The sequence below is a fragment of the Sceloporus undulatus genome, chromosome 5 (genome assembly GCF_019175285.1).
Source record: "Sceloporus undulatus isolate JIND9_A2432 ecotype Alabama chromosome 5, SceUnd_v1.1, whole genome shotgun sequence".
NCBI classification, from domain to species: Eukaryota; Metazoa; Chordata; class Lepidosauria; order Squamata; family Phrynosomatidae; genus Sceloporus; species Sceloporus undulatus.
Window position 1 is genome coordinate 66,400,254 of NC_056526.1, and position 20,039 is coordinate 66,420,292.

At 38.1% G+C, this 20,039-nt stretch overlaps 1 protein-coding gene across 8 annotated transcripts in view; it reads right to left on the reverse strand.

Annotated features, from left to right (window-relative positions):
• IMMP2L (inner mitochondrial membrane peptidase subunit 2) overlaps positions 1-20,039 on the reverse strand; it is a 594,331-nt gene that overhangs the window by 406,265 nt on the left and 168,027 nt on the right. The gene's annotated exons all lie outside the window — the stretch shown is intronic.

Genomic DNA, 20,039 nt, shown 5'->3' on the forward strand with positions numbered 1-20,039 from the left:
AGAAGGGAAGCTATGAAAGCATTAGATAAGACCCCCAGATGTATTGCGTTATCACTGAATACCAAAGTTAGATAATTCATGCCGTTTTGTGTGTGTGTGTGTGTGTGTGTATTTTAATGCATGCACTTGGAAGCTGGAAAGACAGGGGCTGACAGGGGGAGAATCAATCAGGATGGAGAGCTCTAGAGACACCACGAACTTCCAAAATAAGAAGGAAATGGAACCTAGAGCAAATCAAATCTGAACTTTCCCTAGAAGCCAACATGATTAAACTGTGGCTATCATACTTTGTACATATCATGAGATGAGTGAACTCATTAAAAAAGATTATCATGTTCATTAAAGTGGAAGGCAGGAGTAAAAGAGGGAGATCACATCACAGGTACATAGATGCAGTCAAGGAAGTCATGGTCCTGAGTTTGCAAGACCTCAGCTAGATTGTCCAAAACAGTCTCCTTGAGGTCTCTTATTTATAGGGTCACCCTATGCTGAAGTTTGACTATGGCAATTGAGAACAACAACAAAATATAAAGTATTTCCTCAATTAAATCCATCTAGAAAATTTGTAAGACAACACTGCAACAAATTCTATCTTCTAGGATCACAAAAACGGATATATTAAAGCCAATATTAAACTCCAAATTTTCATAGTAAGAGACATGTTGAAAACTGATGTTTTGCACTGCAGAAGTAACACAGACGATCTTGATTATAATGACAGTTCTGAAATACATTCTTTTTTTAATTGCTGAAATACTTCCAAATAAAGACAGTTTTGTTTGTAAGGGGTTCTCCATACTAGTACTATATTTTTAAAATGTTGTTTTACAGCAGCTGATATTAATCTTGGAAATGCACTTCTCCAGATCCAAGTCCACTCTTTCTCTAATATTTATTGGCCTACCACTCTTTCTCATTTTCTGATAAAACAACAGGCTAATCATCTAGATAAAAGGAAATATAACTTAATTCAGCAATTCACTGCCACCCCTTAAGTCTATTATCTCAGAAGGGGATTTTCCCCCCTTCGAGGCCATTATACCTCCTATGCAACAAAAGAATAATGTGCTCTATCAGAAGTTAAAGCATCGTTGGCCTTAGACCTTCATAGCATCCATTACCTCTTTCTAAACAGAGTAAGAGCATCAAGCAAAAGGTCTTACACTTAAAGCAAACTATCTTTTTGTAAGATACCATATTTCCAGCTTTTTCAAATTGGCAGGGATAGTCCTAATTAATCATTTGTCACCCCACTTTCTGAACTGCTTTTAAAATGTTTCAGTTTCTCTCTTTGTTTCCCATTTGCCCCCTTTATCCTTGGCTTACTTCAATAGCTGCAAACTGAGTACAAAGTCCAAAAGTGGTTTTCATTCAATTAAAAATAGGGAAGTAAGAGTAGAAGAAGGGGTAAAATCTTGCCCTTCTCAGTTGACTCTGGCAAGAGTAAATTCTTGCAGCCATAAGCTTGTGTGTTCTTCCTCATTGATAATTTTCACCATCTTGACTATATTCAGATGTCACTTTACCATATGTGTACCAGTTTTCATTTAGGAATTTTGGTGAGTATGAGATTGGTGAATAAAATCATACTAATTGTCTAATGTCAACAATGTGATGTGGCACAAGAAGCAAATCAATGCAAGGAGAAAAAAGTCCTAAATATATCAAGAAATTTCATGATTTATTCTAGAGAATAAAATGTAGACATATCACCTTTCCATCTTTTAAAAAAGCATATGTCTGTGTATATAGGTATAGAGCCCTAGTGGCGCAGTGGTTAAATGCCTATACTGCATCCACTCACTCAAAACTGTAAGGTTGCAAGTTCAATTCCAGCGAAAGGGCTCAAGCTCAACTCAGGCTTGCATCTTTCCGAGGTCGCTAAAATGTGTACCCAGATTATTGGGGGCAATTAGCTTACAGTTGTAAACCGCTTAGACACTGTTAGTTCAGTATGAAGCGGTATATAAATGAAGCTGTTTGTTTGTTTGTGTCTCATATATTTTCACAGTAAGCGGCATATTGAAAACTGTTGTTTTGTATTGCAGAAGAGACACAGATGTTCTTCATTATAATGACAGTTCTGAAATGCATTCTTTTTTACTTTTTTTAGCACTGAAATTCTTCCAAGTAAAAACAGTTTTGTCTGTAAGGGGTTTTGCTTTCTTTGCTTCTAACAAGGAGGCTCCTTTTTACAAGGCTTTTTATGACCACCTAGTCCTCTTTCCTCTCATTTTCTGTCTAGCTAGAAGGGTTTTACCAGGATTGGCACTGGAACAATGGAGAAGAAAAACAGACTTTGGTTCTTTTAGCAGCATGATCGAAGTAAAAAAAATGCAATCAAAATTAAATAATGGAATCTACTCTATAGTGGATGTTACTATAGCTGAATGTGCCTGCATACAAGAGGCAAAGTAAACAACATCTGCCTGTAGAATCACTCATTGAGCATGCATGAACAGCAAAGTAGAAAGAAAAGGGGACAGCAGACAAGCCCATCTCACCAGTTTCTCCAGCATGTTAACAAAGCAAATAATTTGGCCTCCAGAATGGAAATTCATAAGAAAACTGGAGGCTGGAGAATGAATATATCATCCCTGAATACTTTTTTGAAGATGCTTTCAAGTGAACTCCAGAAGGTTCAAATTTTTTTGTTAATTTATGGAAAGTTTCATGGGCCTGATTGCAACATTTCACATGTGTATTTTGTTAGTTTTGAATTTAAAAAAATTGCTGAAACATGTTAAACTGCCCTTCTTTTTTGCAGTGTAGGAACCTATCTATTTTTCCCTATTTTATTTCTTCCTCTTCTACCAAAGACATTAAAGAAATAATGCCCAGGAACACATAAAGTGAAGTATACCTCTAATGAACTTTCTCAAAAGAGAACCTCATCAATATGGGCTTCTTTGGTCCAAAACACACTGCAGAAATAATCCAGTTTGAGACCAATGTAACTGCCCTGACTCAATGCTAGGGAATTCTGTGAACTGTAGTTTTGTGAGACATTTAGTCTTGTTGGTCAGAGAGTTCTGGTGCCACAATAAACTACAATTTTCAGGATTCCCTACAACTCATCCAGGGTAGTTAAAGCTGTCTCAAACTGGATTATTCCTGCAGTGTGTTTTGTCAAGATACTCCCAGAATAACTGCATGTCAAAAAGGATTTTGTGGTGTGTTCTAGAATACAAACTGAGCCATATGGGGAACACTTGCCATCTATCTTAGGCCTTAGTTACTGTTCCATATAAACTAAGAGCATGCACTGGAAGAACATACTCACTAATCTCATATGTCTGCAAACGCTAAAGCAAATGGGGCAAGCTATCTTTCAGTAAAACCTATCAACAATATTGTAATGGAGAAATCCTTTACAACCTTCCAAGAAGCCACCAGGGTTAGCTAAAAACACTGCCTGGATCCTCTGTCATACTATAAAGCACTCCAGAAATTTGGGGGTGAGGATTTCAGTACTTTACCTTGACCAAATACTGCTCTCATCAAGAATCTAGCTGGGTAGCTGGAATCTTAAATGTCTTCTTTTTTAAAAAAAAGTCCATAAGGAATAATGTTAAAATCACCAGTCTTGTTTCAGTCAACCTCACATCACACATAAACCATATTACTATACATAAAGCATCACTACCCTCTCCCCTAGGTAATCCAGCCCAATCAGTAACTTGAGGTAGTAGTTTTAATAAAATGGGACTCATAAGTTTTTATTACATTTATAATGAATGTGTTTCCATTTTATTGGTTCTTAGAAAGAGCAGTTCAGCTCCTCTATTAAAATGTGACTTTATATCTCTCACAAGCATACAAGTTTCAATTTTGTGTTTCCAACATTACGAATATAAATGCAGATATTGAGGTTTTAATAAAGGAATGAAGTCCCTTTCAAAGAAAGACGTAGAATGAGAATTTAGAACATTGAGGAAGAATGGGAAGATTAAAATCTGTTCTGGTTTGATTCATTCAACATTATTGTAACTGAGTTCATAATCTCCCAATAGTTATCAGTGGCTACATCAGGTTATGCAATGTATTCAGATGTTAATAAATGTAGATTCTTTCATTTTACTCTCTCAACAGAACACATACTAAGTTCTTTCACATTCTGTAACCATACACTCTAGGCTAAGAAAGAATTTAGTAATAAAAAGGGATTTCTTCACCTCCTTTAATCATTTAATCTATTCCAGTGTTTAAAGAGGCTTAACTAATATTGTGTGTATGTTGTGTTAATACATTAAATTAAAATCTCAATATCACCATTATTGAAGTTTTCACGTGCAAGCCTGTTGTCAACTGAAATGGATGAGTTCAAACACACATACTGTGTTCTGAGGTGGAACTGGGTACAGTTCTCTGCCTTCCTAAATCTTAGTTTGGTACCAAAACCCAAAATACATCACTGTAATAAGGTAAGCATTATTTGTTGCAAGCTAATGCAGCAGGCAGTCTACACCAGAGCAGTAGTCAAGCCCTTTAGCTAAACAAGCCCACCATCTCTGGTAACAAATGGAAGAATAGGGCCTCTAAACAACACATTCTACCCTATTCCAGGGCCAGCATTTCTGATCCCTGTGTCTCAAAACTTGTCTCCTAGGATTGGGAGCAAGGCATTTAGAATATGAATCCCTGGGGTTATATTGAGCAGAACAAACAAAAGAAAATGAATCTGCAAGCACGATCTGTCTTTCATCCCAACAGTTATGACAACAATGCAATGTTCTGAATGGACCTAACCAGATCCTGAGAGCCTCAGGAAAAGTCCTTTGTTCAGACCCATCACCTTCACAGTTTATGTGGAAACAAGGTAGATGTAACTAGGCTGATAATCTCCTAACACTTTGGCTTTGCTGATGGGTGAGAGGTGCCCACCCTGATTAACTCTAACAACATAACTCACTAAGACATAATTTTAACTTTGGCATTAATCAAGGAAGTTAGGTGGAGTAGCAAGTTAGCAAGTTAAGTGAAATAAAAAAGAACTAGTGAATTAATATTTTAGCAAGTTAATCAATTAATTATTTCTAAATTCTAATCCATCTTAAGTCTTTGGACTGATCCCTTGTTTTCATGGTGTTTTTTTTTTTTTTTTTTTTTTTTGGTGGGGGGGGGGATAGAACCTATTTTCCAAAGCAATACTATCTTGTACACTATATCTGTACTACCCCCTTAATTTATTAGCTCTCTTTCTAATAAACAGCTTTTCTGTTTAGCCGCTTAATAAAGCTGTGTGCCACCTATGATTATTTGGACTTTTTATAGTAATGGAAAGACCAGTCCTATAAACACAGGTTGGGATTGAAGTCATACTCCCAAAGTGCAAGCAAAATAGCCTTGAAAACAAATGCCTCTCTGAGAGGGAAAGGGAAAGCAATCCAACAGGAAACACAAAAATGGTGAAAAAACACACAGAGAGTGCCAGCGAATTCACAGTGATGTGCAGATCGGAATCTGCTTGTCTGAACCACATTGTTTTCAACTGGTATAGATGTCTCCATGTACTTTGTCACTAGTTTTCTGGTCAGTAATATCTAGTAAGCATGGCTACAGATGGATTAGGATATTCTGCCTAATAACTCTACAGAAGAATTTAGTAAAAGTCAACATTTTGAGTCAAATAAAAATGTTCTCTAGAAACACTTAATGAACCAAACTTAATGCCCTTTAGGGGATTTTGCAAATTCCATGAATCACTAATACGGTTTTACTTAAAATATCACCATTGCTAATATATTGTCATTCTTAAATAATTAGAAGCAAAAGTACTTTAAAAATTAGCCATTTCTCAGACTATGTGCCAATATAATCATCTCACTATTCTCTGAGGTGGCTTTAATTGTATTTGGGGGAGGGGGGAATGCTTTTTTCTATGTGCAGTTAAATTAAGCTGCTTTCTTTCTATGTGCAGTTAAATTAAAACAAAAGTATTTTGTATTACAAAATAAAAATATCAAAGAGGTGAAACATGATACCCCAAACAAAAACTAACACTTATCAATACTAGTATGTGCAAACTATTTTTCTCCAGGTTTACCAATAACACATATTGGTTAGCACAGTCTGTTCTGAAGTCTTCACTTTCTTACTGAAATTAATCTTTAACACAAAAGCAACATCATGGTAACATTTTCCATCTGCACAGTGCTCAGTAAATAAAAAACAGCTTTGATTCATTTCTATTAATGCATTTCATGTAAAAAAACAAACAATATGCTATACATCACCTCAGTAAGCAGTATTTCAAGGGGAGGTGATCTACAAACTACATACACAAAATCAATTTGCACAGTGTTTCCTACCCATTAGACCAATTATGAAATATCATTGTGGCTGAACCCACACCCATAAAATAATTTGTGCTTACCTTGATGTCTATGCTGTTGAAATACATATTGGTCCTCTCAAATCAAAGCAAAAGCATTTCTTTATGAAGTGCGAGGAGTTTAAATCTCTTATTACTCGGTGGGGGAAATACTGTTGTTGTTTTGCAATGTGTAGCCTGCCAAATCAGTGTGGCATTGGGGGGATGGAGTAGTTGGAGGGCAGGACAAAGTGGGCATCTTCCATTTTGGAAGTGTGTTGTTTAAAAAAAGCATTCAGTATACAGTCAGCCCTTTATACACGGATTTCTTATACATGGATTGAAGCATCCACAGTTTGAAAATGTTCCAAAAAAGTATAAATTCCAAAAAGCAAACCTTGATTTTCCATTTTTTATAAGGGACACTATTTTGCTATGTCATTATATTTAATGGGACTTGAGCATACATGGATTTTGTTATCCACGGGGGATCTTGGAACCAAACCCCAGCGTATAACAAGGGTCCAGTGTATGTCTAAATCTCTGCTTGCTGGTGTGTGTTACATTTTATTAAAAAATTTGGTCACTGGAGGGAAATCAGACTGACAGGTAGGTGGACCTAATAATTCTCACTCAATCACTCACCAATGGGATGAGAGAGGGAAAGGGAGAAAAGCAGTCATTTTGGTCTATACCAAACTTGCTTCCTCTGACCCATTAGGACTCACTGTATACCCACTCATGTATGCCCAGTTTACTGCCATATTGTTGATCTCATGGCTGGGTTCAGCTGGGGAGGTGGCAGCTGCAAGGAGAAACACAAAGAAACATTTCATTTTTTTCCTTCTCCTTTCCCTCTATCCCAACCAAGCTCTGCTTGCAAAGTTTAAAGTCCCCTTCCTTACTCAAGATCACTCATTGGGGTACGAATGGGGAAAGGGGATTGGATGTGGGAGTCATAAAATGAGAAAGTAAGGTGGGTGATAAGATTGGCGAACAAAAAAAGAAAAAGAAAAAAGGCTATTGGTTGGTAGGCTTATGCATGTTGGGAAGGGGAATAAAACATGAGAAGAAGCACCCTTTTGTCCCAGTTTGAATTGGGCCAGTGGGAATGTGTGGCTATCAATACAATTACGAGTCAGTGTGGAGTAAACAGGATGGGCAAAATAATGCACACTGGATATTTTGCCCGTGTATTCAGCCTGTGAGAAATCATGTGGTGATGCTGGTTCCCTCATCATCAATTAATAAACAGAAATCTTAGGCGCGTTACAGACACTCCTAAAAGTACGTGCTCAGTACGTACTAGGGTTAAAAAGGGACGTTGCTTCCGGACGCCCCTAACCCTAGTACGGACTGAGTCTGTACAAAATGGCACTGCCCCTTCCACATGGGGGCCGCCATGACGACGTCACGAACATGCCGCCTCCAAACGGGGCAGCGCGGACGTGATGTCGTCACGCCGCGCAAGGGCGCTTAGTGCGCCCTTTCAGCGGAGCAGGAAGGAGCTCCGAAACGGAGCTCCTTCCTGGTTTGCGTCACTGGCGCAGCCGTGTGAAAGCTGCACCAGCGACGCAAATCAGAAAGGGGCCGAGCAGCCCCTTTCTGAGAGTCCCCGTCACGGTTGGGGTGTCCTTGGAGCTTGAAGCCCCAAGGACACCTCTTTCCAGGCCGCGGGGAAGCGGCCTTTTGCCACTTCCCTGTGGCCTGGAAAGCGGCGGATCGGGGCCACAGAGGCTGCCATTGTGTCAGCTGAGGCCCCAATACAGCGGGGAAAGGGCCGCTTACAGGCCGCCCCAAACGGGCGGTCTGTAACGCGCCAAAGAATCATGTCACTCCTCAAAATGTTCTTAATTTAGAACAGTTCCTCTGAGTTCAAGAGAACTGGTACAAGAAATCTAAGCAAGGCCAGACTCCACATACATAGTGAAGCCCAATACTTGACCATCTTTTATTGAATCATACTACATCTAGCTCACTGGACTCACATCTTTGCCCAAGGGCCTGGAGGAAAAAGATTGTCTGTCTTTCCTGCTCAGTTCATAAATGAGACAGCAATCTTCATTCTTTGAGAACTTAGGTGAGGTCTCTAATATTCTGATAAGCTACACATGCCATTGTTAGAAAGGTTTCTCTATCATCCTAATGGCCACATTTATGACATCCTAGGGTTCATCTATTTAGGAATTATATTTAAATATCCTTCAAAAATGGCTTTAAAGTACAGCTCTCTGGATCAGGATCAGGATGGTATAACTCACCATTATTCTGTGTGATTAAGACTCAGTTCACAAAAGTATATTGGACACTTTTAGGGACTGATGAACTAGATAAATGGGTCATAGCCTTGTCCACAGAGAAAATCTGAGCCCATTTTTCCCTGTTATGAGGAGGAAATGTTCATCATATCATCATGTGATTAACAAGGCTGGTAATATCATATGACCCCCAAAAATTATAATGAAACAATACTACTAGTTTGTCTGTGTGAAATAACCCTATAATGCATGTCAGCCCCAAGCCCAAGATAATTTTTGCCCCTAATCCTTTTTATACAACAGCTCCATCTTTGTTCCAGTGAGTCCTTGGCATCCACTGGTATTTGGTTCCAGGACATCCTTCCCACCCCCCACCCCCCAATAGATAACAAAATCCATGGATGTTCAAGACCCATCATATGCAATGGCATAGTAAAATGGTGTCCATATATAAAATAGCAAAATCAAGGTTTACTTTTTGGAATTTATAATTTTAAACAATATATTTCTAAGCCATGGATGCTTAAATCTGTGGATAAATAATCTATGAATGCAGAGGGGTGACTGTATAAGAAAGAGAATAATACCATGGGCCCTTGGTATCTGCTGGGGTTTGGTTCTATGACCATCACCCCCGTAGATATCAAAATCTGTGATGCTCAGATCCAATTAAATACAAAGACATAGTGTCCCTTATATAAAATGGAAAAATCAAGGTTTTCTTTTTAGAATGTATATATCTTTTAATGTTTTCAAGTTGTGTATTGTTGCATCCACAGATAAAAAAATCCATAGATATGCCAACTGTACAACTATATTATCTTCCAAAGCTCATTATTTCAGTACCTGATATATACCAAGTATCACCTTTTGTTGTTGTTGTCTTGTTCTAATTTTTAAAGTTCTGTACAAACAAGCCTCTAATAAAGGTTATCTGCTCTTCAGTTTTTCTCATGTACCAAAACAAATATCATAAGCAATATAAATGCCTACATGGTCATAACTTATTATCTAGCAGGAAAATAGAAGCTGTGATATGCAGAATAATTTAAAGCAATCACTCTATCTCTAAATGTCATGAAAAATTAGGTAAACACAAGACATTTCCTACTACAAGACCAGTACCAACCCATGGTACATAAGCCTGTAGGGTTTACATGCTGTACATTTCAGTTTTAAAAGAAATGTTTTCTCTGAAATCTATCATTCAATTGCAGTTGGTACCATGTATCTAACATGGGAAGTAACTTAAATGTGCAAAGGATTTTGACACATAGCCAAAATTTAGGAGCATGTTTTATAACGATATCTACCTGCCCACTGTTCAAGGAGTTTGCTTTTTTAACTATTCAATACAACCACCACCAACTCACTGTTCTCAGAGTGCCTCCATATGTTAATAAAAATGTCCAACACATATTTGGGAAGTGGAGAATGATAAACAGTTTGGCATTTTGGAATCAATTCTCAATTACTGAATTATTTGGATTCAAGTCACCCCTAACTGGGAGACAGAGCATTGTCTCACCACAACTCAATTACGAGTGGCTTCAACATATCGTTATATTCATTCTTCCTGAAAGTAACTCTCCAAACTCTGCAAACAACATGGAAAAAAGTAGTTGCTCTCCAACACTACAAACGGTTGAAAGAAAACTGATTATTATTTTAAATCTCCCTACAATTAACTGTACATTTACTTTAATGCAATTATTAGCAATTGTGGGCGGGGCTACGGGAGCAGGCTGCATGGCGGGAGTGACGAATGAGCTTACTCTCCACGTGGGAAACAAACTTTCTTCAGGCCCGGGTTTGCAGTAACAATAACGCCTTTATTGGCAACAACTTGGATAACAAAGTAAACAGATTATAAGGAAAAGTGTAGTCCACGCCTCAACCCCGCCTCTTACTTCAGACGCTTTGGGTTTCCTCCTCTGGGCTCAAAATAGAGTTCTTCCTTCTCCTTCCGCCTGAGTGCTTCTCTAAGGCCTCCCTGTCTGCCTTCTCCCAATGCTGGGGCTTGGGTCCTTGCTCCCAGGCTTCCCCTTTAGGGTCCCACCATTCACTTTCCAGTCCTCCTTGCTCTCGTTGCAGCCACTCCCCTTCTCCTGGATAGCTGAAATCCCCTTCCACCCGAGGGTCGCCTAATGTCACTGCCTCATGGGGACCCAGTCGTCGGGGACTCGCTCTTCCCACTAGGGAGACGGGCCTTCCCACTCTCCATGGGCTTTGTTTTACCTTCCCTTCTCTCCACTCGACCGCCTCACCGCGTCCCCCTCTTCCGCGTCTCCTTCCTCTCCCCGCGCAAGTCCTCTCTTCCTCCTTTATTGAGGCTTGAAGCCCCACCTTTCCTTCTTCTGGCCCCTCCCCCAGGGTTTCCTCATTCCTTTCCTCCACCTGGTTGTCTTCAGCCCTCCCAACTCTCCCAGTCTCTATCTCTGCCTTACTACAGCAATATATCTGGCAATTGGTCTTCCTACAATTGTTGATAATGAATTTTGTTAAAATAATGTAAAATTCCTCCTCAAACTTTTGGCTTACATCATTATTAGTAGAGAGACATAATCTTCATTGGCTTTTTGTTTGCTTAGTTTTTGATTTTAATACACACACACACACACACACATACATATATATATATAATTTGCCAACTGTCTTATTTTAACATTCTAATTCAAATTTATCATTATCTTAACAAAGCCAACATTCTGGTTGACATTTTATCTTTAGCAAGGCATTTTTGCTCCCTACTTGTACAAACAGGAGGAATCCAGCCAATTATTTATTTTCCTCAGAGTGTTAGAAATGAATGTGTCTTCTTCACCAAGGCAATTCTGAATGCTGTAGCCATTTATGTCAACAGCTTGTGACAGGTTAACAATGACAACCATCACTAACATTTTCTTGATGGATTATATTATCATTTGGGCTTCCTTGACAGGCCAAGGGCAAGCTGACAGATAAAAATCTGCGAAAATTGATTCCTGGCCAAAATCTTAAACATCAAGAAACATACATTTCACTTGTCTCCGTAGATACAAAAGATACCCTTTCCAAGTGTGTAATGCAAAAGAAAACACCCATGAAGGACTAGTGGATCTGTTCAATATTTTCTAAAGTACCATAAAAAAACAGTGCAGTTTCACTCTAACAATAGTTTATTGCTTTCTAAGCCGTATTGAGTCTGGCACAGCATACAGTGGAACTATTGAAGGTAATCCACCAAACATGCCTCAGATTCAAGCTTGCAATTTCAGAGGTGAGATGGGGGATGACTATTAAAGGGGGGGGGGAAGAAGAGACAGCACGATGCTGGACCAAGAAGACGTTAGATTTGTAGCTGAGACTTAACTTTTAATTCAATACAGTTCCATCTCACATAAAAATAACATTTGTCTTTATTTGGAGCTATAGACTCCATGGTTTTTTTTTTTAAATGTTGTTAAATAATAATCCACTTGCCAGAAGCTAAGGAATCCTGTTTTTAAATGTAGAACTAGTAAGGATTTTTAGTTTTTGGTGTTCGCATTGTAGTTTCCATTAATTTCTCTCTTCTAAAGGCAAAGGCCTTTTTTTCAAAACAGGTCTTCAACTTTTAACTGGTTGCAAACTGTTAAATGGTCCTCTGAATAAATCTTGCTAAGAAAGCACCATGATGGTGAGAGTTGCCACAAGCTGGAGTCAACTTGAACAAGAGCAACCAAAAAATAAAGCAAAACCACCTTGGATCCCCATATGGAAGAAAGGTGGGATATTAAATAAATATTTCCTTTGTGGGATCCTTTGAATTTAAGCAATCAATTTGCTTAATTATATCAATAATTTCCCCCATGATCTCCACCCCCCCACCAAAGAAAAGTTTGGTAATATTTTAAGATCCATTTCCTTTTATGTGGAATATCACCTTAATTGTCTAATTCACCCATCGTCCTTTTTTACATTTTCATTAATAGTGTCCAGTTCCTTAACTATGGTGGGATACAGACCACCCAAAAAGGCCTTCATCCATCATGGATATTCATTTTAAGAAAAAGATGCAGATAGCTGTTTCTATCCCTTATAATCTATGATGCAAGATTTGTGGGGTAGCAATGCATTCTGTTGCATTAAAAACAAGGGTCATGTAGCACAGTAATGGAAAGATATTTCATTAATCTCAACAGTCTTGAGGGGGGGGAGAGCATTTGCACATCCTTCCTAGATCTGTTGTGAAGAAATGTGTATCTCATCCTAAGCATTCATTTATTTGGAAGACTTACAGGACAGTTCTAAGAAACAAAATGCACTGAGAATAATGCACATATTAAAATCAAACAGGTAAATATGCATTACTTAAAATATAGACATATACAGTTCACTCAATAGGGAAATTAGATAAATAAAATATGCACATAAAATGCACAAATTAGGAAAATGCATAAATTAGGTAAAACATTCACACCCCAAAACAAAGCAAAGGCAAGAAGAAAACACTTGTGGGATTTGCAAAATTAACAAAATTAAGACTATCACATCCCTGTCTTGAAGGCACAATAAAAGTTTATGTCAAGTAAAACATATTAGCCATTTATTTGTTGGTTTTGGAAATATGATGTCACTTAACCTGTACATATCTTGCAAAACACTGACCAAATCTCAAAAAATCAGTTGCATGGACCGAGACTGAATTTTGCAGGCAGTTGAATCAAACTGATCTTGACTGCTTTTGAATAAAGATCTTATCGCATAAACTTTAAAACTGTTTCAAGCCTCCTGGGCTGGAGCCAGGATGCGGGATGAAGGCAGGGATTATCGCATGCTAAATCACCACTTAATCTCCACTTGCCATCACCCCAGGTCCCAGCTGCACACTGCCAGCACATTTTAGAAGCCGGAAAGCTTCTGACTTCTAAAAAAGTGCTGGTGGAGCATGGCTGGGACCCAGCTTGGACCTGGGCTGATGGCAGGCAATGATTAGGAGGCGATTTAGCATGTGATAATCCCCATCTCCGTCCCAGGAGGCTTGAAACGATTTTAAGGTTCATGCAATAAGCTCACAAGACATGCACAGAATTGAGTTGTACCCTTCATACGTCTTAGGGAAAAATACCAACACTAGTAAGATTTACATCTGACAATTTCCTTTTTGCTTTGGTCCTCACCACACATTAGGTCCTACCCGCCACTGGAATGTACTCTCCTAAGTACATTCATTTTTAAACTAGAATTCCCCACTTCTGAGAGGGGATTCTTCACCCTCCCAGCATGAAGTTGGTAAATGATGTCATCCTGAGTTTGGGAGTTTGGTGTGAGGAGTACATTCGTAACGCCCAACTCTATTCACTTGAATAAAATTCCAGTGAAACTGCAGAGATGCTAAACAGCTACTTAGGATCTGTAGCAGACTAGACATAGCCAACTACTTCAACTCAGCCCTGTGAAGAGACAAAGGATATTGTGAAGCAATTGATCTGTATTGGGAGATGGTATTTGCTCTCCTGTGTAGGGTTGAGCTCATGCTCTTGGCAGAGGAGAGTCTAAGACAAGCTGTTTCTTTGAATGTCCAAATCAGGCTAGTGTGGCAGCTATTGCTTTTCTTGAACACGGATAACTTGGATAGAATTATTAACTGTTAATGTCACACACATAAATCTGTTGTACATTTGATTATGTATTCAGTCAGGACGACTATAATATTTCTGCAATGCTGAATTTTGAAGATGTAACACTGACTTTAAAAAGCAAAAAAACAAATATAATGCAGACAAGTTTATACAAACAGACAATGAATAACAACAGGGAAACAATGGGACTCTAAAGAGGGACCACTCATTCCATCCTGTTTTATTGCTTTAAAGCTATGAAGAAGGGATCAAATGAGCACACATAAATCAGGCAATTTGAATAACAAAGAATAAGAGATGTTCCTACTCCAGTTAGCACTGATGTTTTTCTAAGGACAGCTAAAGAAAAATGAATAATATATATGCAAAAACTAATGATTTCTGAATAATTCACAAACAAAAAAGAGATAAATTCACAGAATACATTATTCATCATGGTTTTTTTCACCTACCTCTATAATTATCCATAACTGCTAAAAATATCACAGTGACTGCTAAAGAACGGGATGCTATTTTTATAGTTTTATGAATAATATACACAGTGAATAGTCACTTATTAAGAAAAAAAACTAGACAAAAGATGGAACAGGGAGAGAGCATCAGGTATACAGATGCCCCATAATATGTGTTATCAGTTGTTCATAATGTATTCCAGAGTATGTGTGCTAGCACTATCATATTATATATCTGCAACAAATCTATAGCAATACACTCTTCCATTCAAATTCTGAATGGAACTCAAACCCACCCACTGAATTGTTTAAAACACTGTCATTTAAAGGACGACAGAGCGTTTGTTTAGCCCATTACCACACTGCTTTTACAATTCTGAAATGAGTTTCTATGGATCATTGCAACGAAGCTCTCTATTAAAGAATTTCTGAGAAAGAGGAAATATTTTTATTCAAATTAATGCAATCATGGGGGGAAAGGCAAGCTTGGCAATAGAAAACTTCTACAACATGCAGATTTTTTTTAAAAAAAACCTCTATATTTGATCTTTTTTTTTCTTTAATAAGGATTCCACTATGCTTCACTGTTTGCCTATCTCAGCTCAAATCATAAAAGTTCATCAAAAGGAAGATAAAAAAGTTATTGCAGTGCTACAGGCATTCATAAAAAAGAAACATATAAACAGTATTAGATACAGTAAAGGGAGCTTTATATCACTTTTGTTTAAAACAGCCTGGATTTTTTATATTACAACTAATAAGTAAAGGTGCTTTTTTAAAAAGTATGTCACTGCATGTGTGTGCGCACATGCATTTTACCATGATCCTGGAGAGATTAAGGCTGAAATCCTCACCATCATACTTAACTAGAAGTACCTTCCAGGTCTACTGGAACATACATAATGCCCATGACTTGAAAATATTTTTTTAAAAATGCAAAAAGCAAACCTTGATTTTGCCATTTGATATAAGAGAGACCATTTCACTATCTCACTGTATATAATGGGACTTGAGCATCCACAGATTTTGGTATCCACACAGTGCCCAGGAACCAAACCCCAGCAGATACCAAGGGTACACTGCAGGGCCCTAAATTTGGAGGGGATAAATGTAAGAAGAGGCTGAGAACAGGGTCCAAGATGGGAAGCTACTCTGAAGGTTTTAATAAATTGCAGTGGTAGGACTGACAAGCCACTCCCTACAGCTGATGGCTAGACCATATGTGAGTATGAGCCCCAATGAGGTAGGTTCATCTGACCAAATGCCAATAGCCTGCGAATCCAGGTGGTGGTTTGGCTGGTAGCATATGGCTTCTGAGTGAATGGAAATATTATTTTTTTGTTGATGCAATAAAGTTGTGGCCTATGTTTAATAAACCTAAAACCTCCAGTTCTTTATTTTTGACTCTTCTCATGTAGATAAATACTGAGACAGCTACAAAAAGCTGTTTATTATTTTTAACAAGCCAAGAGAATTCTAAGCGCCTGGTGAAAAACAGCCTTAATCTATAGAACAAGGATATCCTAAACAAGGTTGTGTTCACATTAAATTTGTTTTTAGGTTGGTATAGTTTTTTGGAGGGCCAGTATGGTGCTGTTGTTTGAGTGTTGGACTACGATTCCTGGAGACCAGAGTTTGAATTCCCACTTGACCATAAAAATCCATTGGTTAACCTTGGACAAGTCACACTCTCTCAGCTTCAAAGGATGGCAAAGGCAAATCCCCTCTGAACAAGTCTTACCAAGAAAACCCTGTGATAAGTTCACCTTAGCATCATCATAAGTCAGAAACAACAATAGCTGTTTGTCCTCTGTCAAAGAAATACTAGCAGGGAGTTTAAACAGAAAACACATGCAGTATTTTTGGTTATTTCTAGAGTGGTCATTTATGCACAACCAAAAAAGAAGAACTATATCACTGATAAAGTTTGCATAAAATTTGCATATACTGCTTATACATATAGATGCAATTTTAGGAATAGTCATTGCAATTTAAATAGATACACAATCCACCTCACCAAAGTTGGAAAACTTTAATCAGGTAAGATTCTACTTCTTCCTCAGCCTTCTCTCTACATTCTAACTGTTCATGATAATTTCAAGGCCTTTACTGACCTTCTTATAGTTCTTCTTTAAACTATACTTGGACTGGGCAACCTTCAGTCATGCCTTCAAATAGTGGAGTAGAGCATTAACCTCGGTTGTCATGCAAAGCATGACAAATGTCCAGCCCACTTGCTTCTGATTCTTGGGCAGAAGCTTGATGAACTCTTGTTGTTGTTGCTGCTGCTGTGCACCTTCAAGTCATTTCTAATTTATAGTGACCCTAAAGCCTAAGACCCCCAAACCTAAGATTTTCTGGGGCATAGAGTATAGGACTCACCCAAGGTCACCCACCCAGTGTGTTTCCATGGCCCAACAGAGAATCGAACCTTGTTTTCCGGAGTCATTGTCCAACCACTACATCATGTTGGCTCTCTGATGAACTCTAGATCCTGTAAACTAAATAAGCCCTAGTCAGGGTCACATAGGTCAGATCTGCCATGCTCATCAGGTCGCAGCTGAGTGACAAGTAGAAAGGAACTGTGGGAGGCTATGTTATGATCCCAGGCACAGCAAGAACTATCCTGTCAGGAAGTGGCATAAAACCCCTGCTTATGGCCAGGGACAGATTGCTTCATAATTTTTGGAAGATCCTTCCTCTGGAGTTATTCCAGAGCTTGATACTCCTCCAGAAGCAACATGAAACCTTTTTGTTTGATCTCTTATTAAAGTTTCCCATCTGTTACACTACAGAGTGATCAAAATTATGCCTTCAGAATTGTTTAAGGTCTAAAATCAATGACTTAATATAAGTGAACTATAAAATAACTTCAAAACGTATACAAGAAAGTAAACAAACAACAGATGTTCTGCAAACCACCATGTTTAACTATGGATGCTCCAGCTGTTCCATAGCATGTAAAGAAATTTAGCTTTATACATTTTATACTTTCATATTTTAAATATATTATTGTCTGTAATTATTTCTTGAAGAATGGGAGAGCAATCTATTTTTTTAGGGGAAAAATACAAAATTCAATTTCATACATATTGTCAAATGCTCATTGTGTTGCAGCTATTCAGAGTTCTGAAAATGGCCTTTAATAGATGGTGACTCACTCTGCAATCTAGGCACAAATCCATATTGCATTAAAGAATGCACATCAGTGAACATGAGAAAATTATTTACACAACATAAAAGTGCCAACGATAATATAATTTAGCATTACATCCATAAACACAAGAATGGTTTTATACAACTAAGTAAATCCAACAATGGCATTAATGTCAGAACAAACTCATTTACTCACAAATGTTCATCATGGGACCCCAAGAAAAATAATGTTGTCTATCCCTTATTTTAATAAAAGGAAGTCCACTCAGATAATAAAGAAATCTTCACCTTCGTTCCAACATGTTATATTACAAGACACAAATCACTCCACACTGTTTTGAAAACTATGCTTCCTGGTAGCACTAAACCTAATCAGGTAATACTCCACTCATCTGATCTACTCAGGGCACACAAATCCAAATCAAGCAGTTCCATTAGCATAGCAAGACTGCTCTTTCTTTCATTCATAACCCTTTCTTTTTCCCAGTGCAGTACAGAGCCACACAGGCTACTCTTAGCAATGTCAAATAGTTTTGTTGTTTGCATCTTGGAAAAACAGCCTAGTGGAGCATGCTCAGACTTAACACAGTGGTTATAAATTTAAATCTTCTCTTTCCCACAGGCAAGCTATTGTCTCTCAGCCAAATCACTGGGATTTACCTATAATTTACTATTCAGCAGTTGATTCAGTGGGCCTCCTTTAGTCTTCCCCCACCGGTATTAAGAACTTGTAATTAATTAATTAATTAGTCAATTGTTTACCCTTTCCCCAAAATGATATCCAAATTCTCTTTCTTAGCCCACCCCTTACGCGGGGGTTCATTCCTGACCTCCCCTCCCACGTAAGGGGAATTGAGCATATGAGGCGTGCTTCCACAGAGCGCATGCCACAGGTGTGCACTTCATTGTTTCTACTGTGGGCTTGCCTTCCGCATGGGCTCAAGTGCACAGAAGGCAAGCCCACTGTAAATATTTATATTAATTTACTTTATTTACGTCTCACTTTTTTCCAGAAGCAGAATTCAGGGCAGTTTATAATTAAAATACAAATATAGAGATTAAACATACAAATCATCATAATTAAAATGCAATTTAAAATTAGAAACAATTTAAAGTATGCACACAAGTGTTCACACATAGTTCTCTAGGGACCATTCACACTACACAATTATAGCACAATGGTTCCACTTTATCTGCCATAGCTACATCCAATGGAAGCCAGACTTTGTAGTCTGGTGAGGCATTAGAGCTCTCTGGACAAGAATTTCAAATAACTAAACTACAAATCCAAGGATTCCACAGGTTGGAGCCATAGCAATTAAAGTAATGTGACAGGGCCCAGGTTCTCCAGCACAGTTAATAACATTTTCTTGTTATTTTTCGTTGGTGGGAAAGAGTTTAAGAGGAGGAAGATGAATAAATATCACACACAAAGGGATCTTTAATACCCCTTGAAAGATGAAAGATAGAAGCTGAAAGCATGAGCTTTTGTAAGCTTGAGCCTACTTCCTCAGATGCATTTGTGGAAATCAAAACAGTAGTAGGTTCCAGGCTAGAAAAGCTCATACTACCAACATCTGTCTTTCAGTTAAATATTTGAAAAATAAATAAAACAAAACAAAAAACAAACCATGTTTCTTGAATGTCAAGAAATTCTGTGGAAAGCTCCCTGGACTGATGACAATCTTTGCAGTTCAGGATTTATTCTGCACAAAATTCATTCTGTATGTGTGCACGCAGAAAACAGAATTTTCTGTGCCAGAAACACCCCGTTCTGCCTAGGTAATATGAATTTAATCATATGTGAATTTTGCACAGAGTAAGTCCCAAACTTCCAAAAGGATTTGAAAGCTCTGTTGCCTTTGGAGACTTTTCTAACAGAGGGAAGAAAATTACTAAAATCATTTGTTGCTTCTTCTGAGAACAAAATTAGCAAAGAATTACACCCCTGCTGACAGGCTGCTATGTTCATGCTGATAAAAAAGAAAGCAGAGAAAGCTATGGAATAGCTGGTGGCGCAGTGGTTAAATGCCTGTACTGCAGCCATTCACTCAAAACCACAAGGTTGCGAGTTCAAGACCAGCAAAAGGGCCCAAGCTCGACTCAGGCTTGCATCCTTCCGAGGTCGCTAAAATGAGTACCCAGACTGTTGGGGGCAAATTAGCTTACTTGCTAATTAGCTTACTTGCTGTTCACCGCTATGATCTTTGGAATAGCGGTATATAAATAAAACAAATTAATTATTAAATTAATATAT